The sequence below is a fragment of the Lactuca sativa genome, chromosome 5, assembly GCF_002870075.4.
Source record: "Lactuca sativa cultivar Salinas chromosome 5, Lsat_Salinas_v11, whole genome shotgun sequence".
NCBI classification, from domain to species: Eukaryota; Viridiplantae; Streptophyta; class Magnoliopsida; order Asterales; family Asteraceae; genus Lactuca; species Lactuca sativa.
The window spans coordinates 320167112-320175381 of NC_056627.2; the positions used below are offsets into that span (position 1 = coordinate 320167112).

General features: G+C 34.7%; 2 long non-coding RNA genes across 11 annotated transcripts; both read right to left on the minus strand.

The window, feature by feature from the left end:
• On the minus strand, window positions 1-3217 carry LOC111889446 (uncharacterized). Of its 10 annotated transcripts, none has more exons than XR_006183429.2 (6): window positions 2631-3217; window positions 2024-2263; window positions 1830-1928; window positions 1636-1744; window positions 362-1552; window positions 1-292 (listed from the first exon to the last, which is right to left on the minus strand). It is a non-coding gene; the product is annotated as an uncharacterized LOC111889446 (long non-coding RNA). The 10 variants fall into 10 exon arrangements; XR_006183425.2 differs by having other exon boundaries at window positions 2536-3217; XR_006183427.2 differs by having other exon boundaries at window positions 2024-2229; window positions 2631-3216.
• Window positions 3218-4608: 1391 nt separating this feature from the next.
• Window positions 4609-6285, minus strand: LOC111889432 (uncharacterized). Its single transcript, XR_002849530.3, has 2 exons — window positions 6006-6285; window positions 4609-4812 (listed from the first exon to the last, which is right to left on the minus strand). It is a non-coding gene; the product is annotated as an uncharacterized LOC111889432 (long non-coding RNA).
• Between the last annotated feature and the right edge of the window lie 1985 nt (window positions 6286-8270).

An 8270-nucleotide genomic window follows, 5' to 3' on the forward strand; every position in this document is an offset into this window, starting at 1 on the left:
TTCGTTATTGATAGAAAAAGTATATTGCTATGTGGAGTTCTCCAAAATAGTATACAACACACAGTAAATTTCAACAGAGTTAACAGAAAAAGTATATTGCTATATCTTGACTTTACATATTCTTTAATTAATCCGTGACGATATCACTTTTCCACCGTAATTCATATTAGCAATTTTAATGGCACCGCCTTCCATAAGTGGGTGGTCGTGTGGATAATAGAATTCCTATTGTGGGTACCAATTGACCACCCACTCCAGCCTTGGTTATAAAGTAAGCAAGAAACCTCACATTCTGCATCAACCATATGAAAAAATCATTAAGTGAAAATGAATAAATTTTAAAGCTGAAAAAAATGGTTACCCGGAAGTCATCTTTTTTTAGAACTTCTTGTGTTGGTACTTCAAAATCTAATCTTGTTGATGGCATATTAATGCCTGGTTTTGTAAGATCGAGATCCTACATATGTACACAACTGAGAATGGGTGATGAAAAAAAGAAAGTGAAAATAGTTGAAAAGATAGTTATTCCTGTAAATAAATAAATAAATACAACTAACAATTTCATCATAACGATTCAAATAGTAACGTGAACATCATTTTATTCAGCATTTAACATTTTTAATGGGTGATCCTGTGGTAAACCACTGGTCATTTTTTAATAAAAAAACAACAACTAAAAGCACTTTGCACCGATCTGTGCTTGTTTCGGAATCAAATGGTCGGCGAGCTGGCCGAGTCTCCGCTTGAGTTCAACCTCCACATCAGTCGGACTTTGAATCTCCTTTTGGGTTGCTTCAATGCTTGTTTCAAATGTTTTTGGTCAGTGGCATTTTAAATGTTACAAAAGAATCATTTTAAATAATAATCTTAAAATCAAAAACTAAAAAAGTCAAAGATGAATGTGGCAGCATTCAATGGCTATAACACAAAAAACAATTATAAAAATAAACCTCATCACACATTAGACATTGCTTGACTTACTCATTTCCGTTGATTCCCAAGAAACTAATTCACAACAATTTCATTCATGGCGTACATCATAGGAGATGACCAATATCCCTATAACCACCATTTCTTTACATCATACTTTTTTGAAAAAAAAAATACCTTACCATTTGGTAAGCCAACTTACAACCATGTAAGTGAAAGATGCCTTGGTTCAAAACGAAAAAAAAAAAAGATTCAAGAGAGGAGATGCATTTAGTTTGTTACCTTCTTTTACGGTAAGGATCGTTGTTGTTGCTATATATACGGAAAAACTCATATATATCATAAGCATTTTGTTGTTTGTTCAGCAAGCCCCAATCAGAAAAAAAAATCAAATCCATACATAGGAAAAAAACAGAGAAAATGGAGATACGAAAACACATTTGATATTGATGTAGAGGGGAAAGAGAAACACTTCAAGTGAATATTAAGTAAGGGATTTGCAAATGCAAAATCAATACTGGTTGAACATACACGAAGATAGTTGTAACAGAAGACAAAGTGTAATTTTGCGTGACTTATCTGATAGGATTTCAAGGGGCAGAAGTGGGATTGAATACGCCTCCTGCAACAGTAAAAAAGATTGTAAAACTAAAAACAATACTATTCTTATAACACTAAATAACTTCATATTTCTGTGACTCTAACCTGTAGTGGAGCCTTTGTGGGGACACAGAATGTAATAATAGTAGGTGTGCTGTAAAAGGCAGAATTTGTTCTGGATTCTATCTCAAATGAGTGTCATAGAGGAGAACCACTGACAATATAACATGTATTATACGAGATTGTTGAATTCAAGAGGAGGAGATTATCAAATCAAATTATTAGAATATGATACATACACATCAAGCTTTTCCCAAGAGGTTGAAGTGTTCCTTGAGATAATGCCGAATATCCCAGGAGACCAGCCATCATCAGAGAGGCTAACATCATATGCAACCCTGAATGCAAAAGATGTCAACAGTATGACATTATGCAAAAATAATTTATATAAACAAACAATAGAAACCATACTTCTTTATTATAGTATGCTTACAATGATAAAATAAAGTTCTTTACTTATAATTTACTAATTAGTGACTGCCAGCTTGCTGTTTTAGTAAAGAGGTGAGAACGCATAAGTACTTCACATTAGACTTTTAGAAAAGTCAATGGCTAGTCTACATTTTCTAGGTCCTCATTCTGAAATCCAACACGAAGCTTCTCAGATAACTGAGTATTTCTTCCAAACCAATCTCCTGCCTTCCAGATTTTAATGATTATGTCAATTATATAACTGTAGATGAAGATATAGAATCCAAAAACAGTAACTTAGACAACATGTATCAAGGTGAAAGTCCGATTAAGCATGCAATTCTTCAAAAGTTGTTACAGTAAGGAAAATGTATAGATTATATACTTTACAAAGTAAAGGAATTCTTTTTACTTGACATAAAAATATATGCTGAAATGCTTAATCTACTGTAACTAATTTGAGAAACCCTAAGTGTATAAGAAACGCAAGAAATCAGACAAAGAAAATTTGATGATACCCTTATAAATGCATACCTGGAACAATTTCGCCGGTGTGTGGGTTCATATAGAGGAGGAAGACGAAAAATAATCAAAGAAGAAAGTGAAAGAAAGATTAGTGGATAAAGCACCTTACATCAATGGGGGTGGGATGGTTAGTGATGATGGAAGGATCAGGAAGGTTTATCGGTGAGAGCAGGGACAAAGTTCTCGATCAAGACGCCATCTAAAACAGTATATATTGAATAGCTAGGAGTTGTGTTCGGCGAGGCAGACGATATCAATTGAAACCGGCAGTGGTATAGAGGTGGAACCCTTTTAGGGAAGATGTAAAAAGGACGAATCGAATAACACCCTAGAACCGATTACTTCATAACCGGGTGGAGTTTCTAGGGTTGGAAGTGATTTCACGTTTTTAGTAATGATATCTGAGATGGAGTTTGGTGAATGAAAGCAAGCACGAGATTTGGTGAATCAATTTCTAAAGAGAACACGTCGAGTAGAAGACAGCGAAGAAGGAGTCGGCAATGGATAGGAGGAGGTATAATGGATAGGATGAGGTATAGATGAGAGAAAGGCGGTGGGAAACATAGCGCTATGTGTAAGAAACTGAATGGAAGATAATAGCGGTGTCCAGAAGAAACAAATTAAATGCGAGACATGTATCAGTCAACAATTGAAAATATATAAAGAGGGATCAGGCTGGGATAGGCGGTGGAGGGATGAAGAATAAAAAAAAATGAAATTATAAGAGCTAAAATGTCAAGCCCAAAAATTATTGTGGCCAATGTCTAAAACAGAAAAAATAAGGGATCAAATATGACAAAACCTTAGGAATTTTACTGTTCTTAAGGATTGCCCAACTTTAATATATATATATATATATATATATATATATATATATATATATATATATATATATATATATATAATAGTTATATTAATGCCTTGAGTCAAAACTTAGCAACTAAATGAGATGAATACATTTTGCGAGAGAAATGCAAACGAGCCGAGCTGAGCCCGAGCCTGGCCAGGCTCGGCTCGGGCTCTTTTAAGTTATATGAGGCTCGAGCTCGAGCTCGGATCGATTCGAGCTTTCTTGTACTGAGCTCAGCTCGAGCTCGTAAAGAATTATACAAGTTCGGTTCGGGCTCGGGCTCGACTCGTTTTTTATCTGACGTGCCTAAATAAGCTTAAGCTCGGCTCGAGCTCGTTAAGAAGCTCATTTACTAATACCCTAAATCCATAATTCTCCTAATATGTTTTTATTTTAATATATATAAATAACAATAAAGTATATTATATAAAGGCTCGTTTAGACTCGTTTAGGCTCGCGAGCCTAATCGAGCTTAATGACATAGGCTCAAGATCGAGCTCGTTTAATAAACGAGTTTAATATTAAGCTCGAGCTCGGCTCAGGCTCGTTTAAAATCGATTTCGAGTCGAGATTTTAACGATCCGATCTCGAGTAGCTCGCGAGTAGCTTGGCTCGTTTACACCCCTACGACCAGTGACGGATCCAAAAAGAAAAAATCATGGGTTGTACAAAATTTTTTGGGATTGGTTGTACTACTAGGAAAAAAAAACCTTGTACCCAAAGGAAGTTTCTGTCAAAAAATCGTCACTAATCGGATGAATTTAAATTCATAATTATCAGACTTTGTGATGGATTTGTGACGGATTTCCAACGGATTTCCAACGAATTTGTTATGGATTTTCGAAAAACTCATTAAATTTACATTTTGACGGGAAAAATTGAGGTGTAGCATGGGCCACTTGTACATAAAACTTTTTTTGATGGGGCTAAAATAATTAATTGATGCGGGTATTGAACCACACCAAAAAATATAGCATCAAAAAATACCCCTATTTAATAAGGCGGTTCTAAAACCGCACCAAAAAAATGACGAAACCGCACTAAAAAACCAATGGGGTTTTCCATACATGAAGATTAGAACCACCTCATTAAATGATACAACCGCCCTTTTAAATAAAAATAGAATCGCACTAAAAAAGTATTGCAGCATTTCCAAGATAAACAATAGCAGCATCTAAAAAGTTTTTTCCAACATAGACAAAACCCATAAATTTTATAATTCTGAAACAAAATAACAAAAATTAACCCATAAATTTTATAAGATATAATGGCATAATACATGCAGTGAGGACATTCAAATTATTTAACAAACAAGTTGCATTTAATTGTAGAAAACAGAGAAATATATAATCATTTGAGCCCTATCTCCTTGCAACTCTTGTAGTCTTGTTCCAATTTGGTAAATTTAATTCAACTTGATTCTAGCTGAGCATAGCCTATAAAAAGAACACAAAACCATGCATGAAAATTCATGGAATTAGTTTATATTATCATATGGTATAATAAACATTCGTGAAACGGAACCAAACTGGAACCGATTAGTGGTATTCGGTCGGGTTCCCAAATCTCTCAATCCATCATTTTTGGTTTTCGGTTTCGGAACGGTTTACATCCCTATGTGAAACATATAGGGAAAAATTATTCTCTTTCATAAGAACAATAGTAAAGAGATTAGACACAAACCGAAGGTAAAGAGCTTGGATACAAAATATTCTCCTAATCCCTTGTCTGGTTAAAAGACACAAATTGCCCTCCTCATCCTCATCAAAAGTAAATCTACAGTCAAACGATTTTCTTGAATACAAGTTTGTAGAGTTATTATTGCTTCTTTTCTAACCAGTTCATCACTGTATCTATTTAATTGGATATAGTGACTACACAGAACACCATTAAATCATTAAAAAAAACATTTGCTAGATTTCCAAAACTTTGATTTCACTAGTGTTTGTAAACTAGATTTTAACTTTATAAATGATAAACGAATAGAACCTAAGAAAGTAACTCAAATGCAAACCTTAAGGATTAAAACATCATATCTATGGCAAGAATAACAGCTTTATATACTTTGTTTTTTATCGCTTTCTCCCTAGCATCCTATCAAGAAATGGATCCTCTTCACATATGCATCAAAGTTGTACAACCTCTATCTATTTTGACAACTTCCTTCTCTTTTGACTTTTCTTCATTCATGGCGTTTAATTGAGCCTTTAATGGTACACACAGGTGAGAATTCTTATATTAAATCAACTTAATGATGTTAGAATGAAAGCTTAACATAAAGATATAACTACGTACCTATGACCCAAACAAAACATCTGCCCACCTGTTGACACAACATCTTGTGGTACCCGTATATAAAAAGGGGAGTTGTTTTATTAAAAAAAGCATCAAGGGATGTAAAAGGCCACATCTAAGAAAGTTTAACTGCTTGTTATTGTTCGGAGATGACTTAGGCATTTAAACAAACAGGTCGAGTGCAATGGATAAACCCTAAATTCCTAATACCCTATCTTATTTATACATGTCTCAGTTTCCACCAAAACTAATCAATTGAAACAATCACATTCACACGATCATACGCTACATGCAGATAATTAAAAGAAAGAATAAGAGTCTTTTTATTACTCACCATTCTTTGAACCGCTTAAGATCAGAAATTTTAGACTTAGATGAAGCTACGCCATTCGAAGGGGTTGTTGTGTCGGCGTGGAGGCTACCTTACTGTAGGTGGGTAGAAATCGATGAGATTGTCGGGGTAATACACCGGTAGGAGAAGAAAGCGTACAGGGGAAGGGTCTTTGAGGCGTGCAGAGGACGAACCAAAGCGAAATCAGTGAAGACACGAAAAATCAAAACATTTAGCAATTTATGAATAGAAAATCAGAAAAATCAAAAGCTAGGGTTTTCAGATTTTGTACCGGAGCAAGAGGAGGAGGAAGTCGACGACATCTATTGTGTCGTCTGTCGTTTGGGTGAGAGATGAAGAATTAAATATTGGTAGGAAACACATGGCGCCGAGAATGAAAAAATTGAAAGGGAAGCACTGCCAAGAACCAAATATTAGGAGGGAATAGGTAAGTGAATGTTTAATAATGCGCTTTTGAAGTAAACGCACCAATAAATGGCTTTTAATGCGGTTTTATAGAAACCGCCTCAAAACAATATGTTAGATGATGTGGTTTCATAGTATATTAATGTGAAAACACTTTAATAATGCAGTTTTATGCTACTATGAAACCACATCATCTACCACCGCCCCTGGAGACGAGTGGGTCAAGTCAATACAGTCTCCTCTAACCCCAAAGGTGTGGTTGGAGACTTATTTCAACAAACCGGTCATTTCTTTTGAATTTAGAATCATGGTTTTTGAAAACTTTTTTTTCTTTTTATTTTCAAGGTGTTTTAATATAAATCATTAATTTTTTTTCTTTGTTAAACCGTTAAACAACCACAAAAATCACTACAAACTTAAATTTTAAAAATCAATATAAAAAATGAGAGTATATTGCAAGGCTAGAAATAGAGGAACTTTGTCTTTCCAAGGAGATTATCTCATATAGGATGGTATTAAGGTTGAAGTCTACACAACAGGATTGATGGGTAGCATCGCCCCCTTGTAAGGCTACACAACAGGATTGATGGGTAGCATCGCCCCCTTGTATGGTTTGTTTGTTGATCCGTATTATTGATTTATATTACTTGCATATATCATGGTTGATGGGTAGCGTCAGTACTTGTATGCTTTAAATTGAAACTTGACACATCTCTCAAACATTATATATAGGGTAAATTACACAGATGGTCCCTATGGTTTGGATTAATCTGAACATTTGGTCTCTAACTTCTTTTTTAAGTCGAATAGTCCTTAGTATATGTTTTTGTTGCACACCTGGTCCCTACCAGATGTAAAATGACTATTTTACCCTTTATAATATTTTTCTATCATTTTTATTAATCATGTCTTTATTATTAGAGGAAATTAATAAGTAAATATGAGGGGCCCACCCTTCTATATTTCTCCCCTACTTCCTTGAAATTCCACCTCTATCCATGTAACATCCTGTTTCGGATCATCCGTGATTAGGGTTTGTGTTGCATTCGTGTCTAAGTCCATAACTATAATTGGTATGTACTTGACCCGACTCGGCATGGTCCATTTGGGTTGCATGGCATCGGAACATTTGGATAGACCGTTTGTGAGAAGAGGACATTTGTGACATATTAATATATTATAAGTTCTAATATATTAATATGAAATCATGTTATTTAATTAGTATTGATCAAGAATTAATTTGGACTTAATTTAGTGATCAAAAGAGACTAATTAAATATATGGGGATTGATTGTGAAAATCGTTAATTCTTATATATGTGGGCTTATGATCCAAGATTCCTTATGTTGGGTTTAACCCATGTGGTGACCCATGGATACTCCATGGAGGTTAAAACCCATGGAGCATAAGGAATGGGTAAAGTCATGAGTTACATGGTGTAACCCTAATAGCCACACTATATAAAGACCCCTTTAGCTCAAGAAATTGGCACTAGTGATACTTATATGAGGGCTAGCCAATTTGAGCATGAAGTGTCTTCTTTTCATGGTTATTCCAAGTGTTGATGATGTTGTGTGAACCATTTGAGGTGTCACACTTGGGGCACTAGGCTCTCAAGCTTCATGGAGTTAAGCTACATCAACAAGGTATGTATTTCTATCTAGTTTATTATTCAAGTATCAAAAGATTGTATGCTAGTTAGGGTAATACCTTGGAATATTCATATTTGCATGTATAATAGAGAAAACATAGATCCAAGGTATTTAGGGTTACATGTACACTTAGGAGTGTTATAATGCTCAAAACCCAACAGTGGTATCAGAGCCATTGGTTGTTTTATGT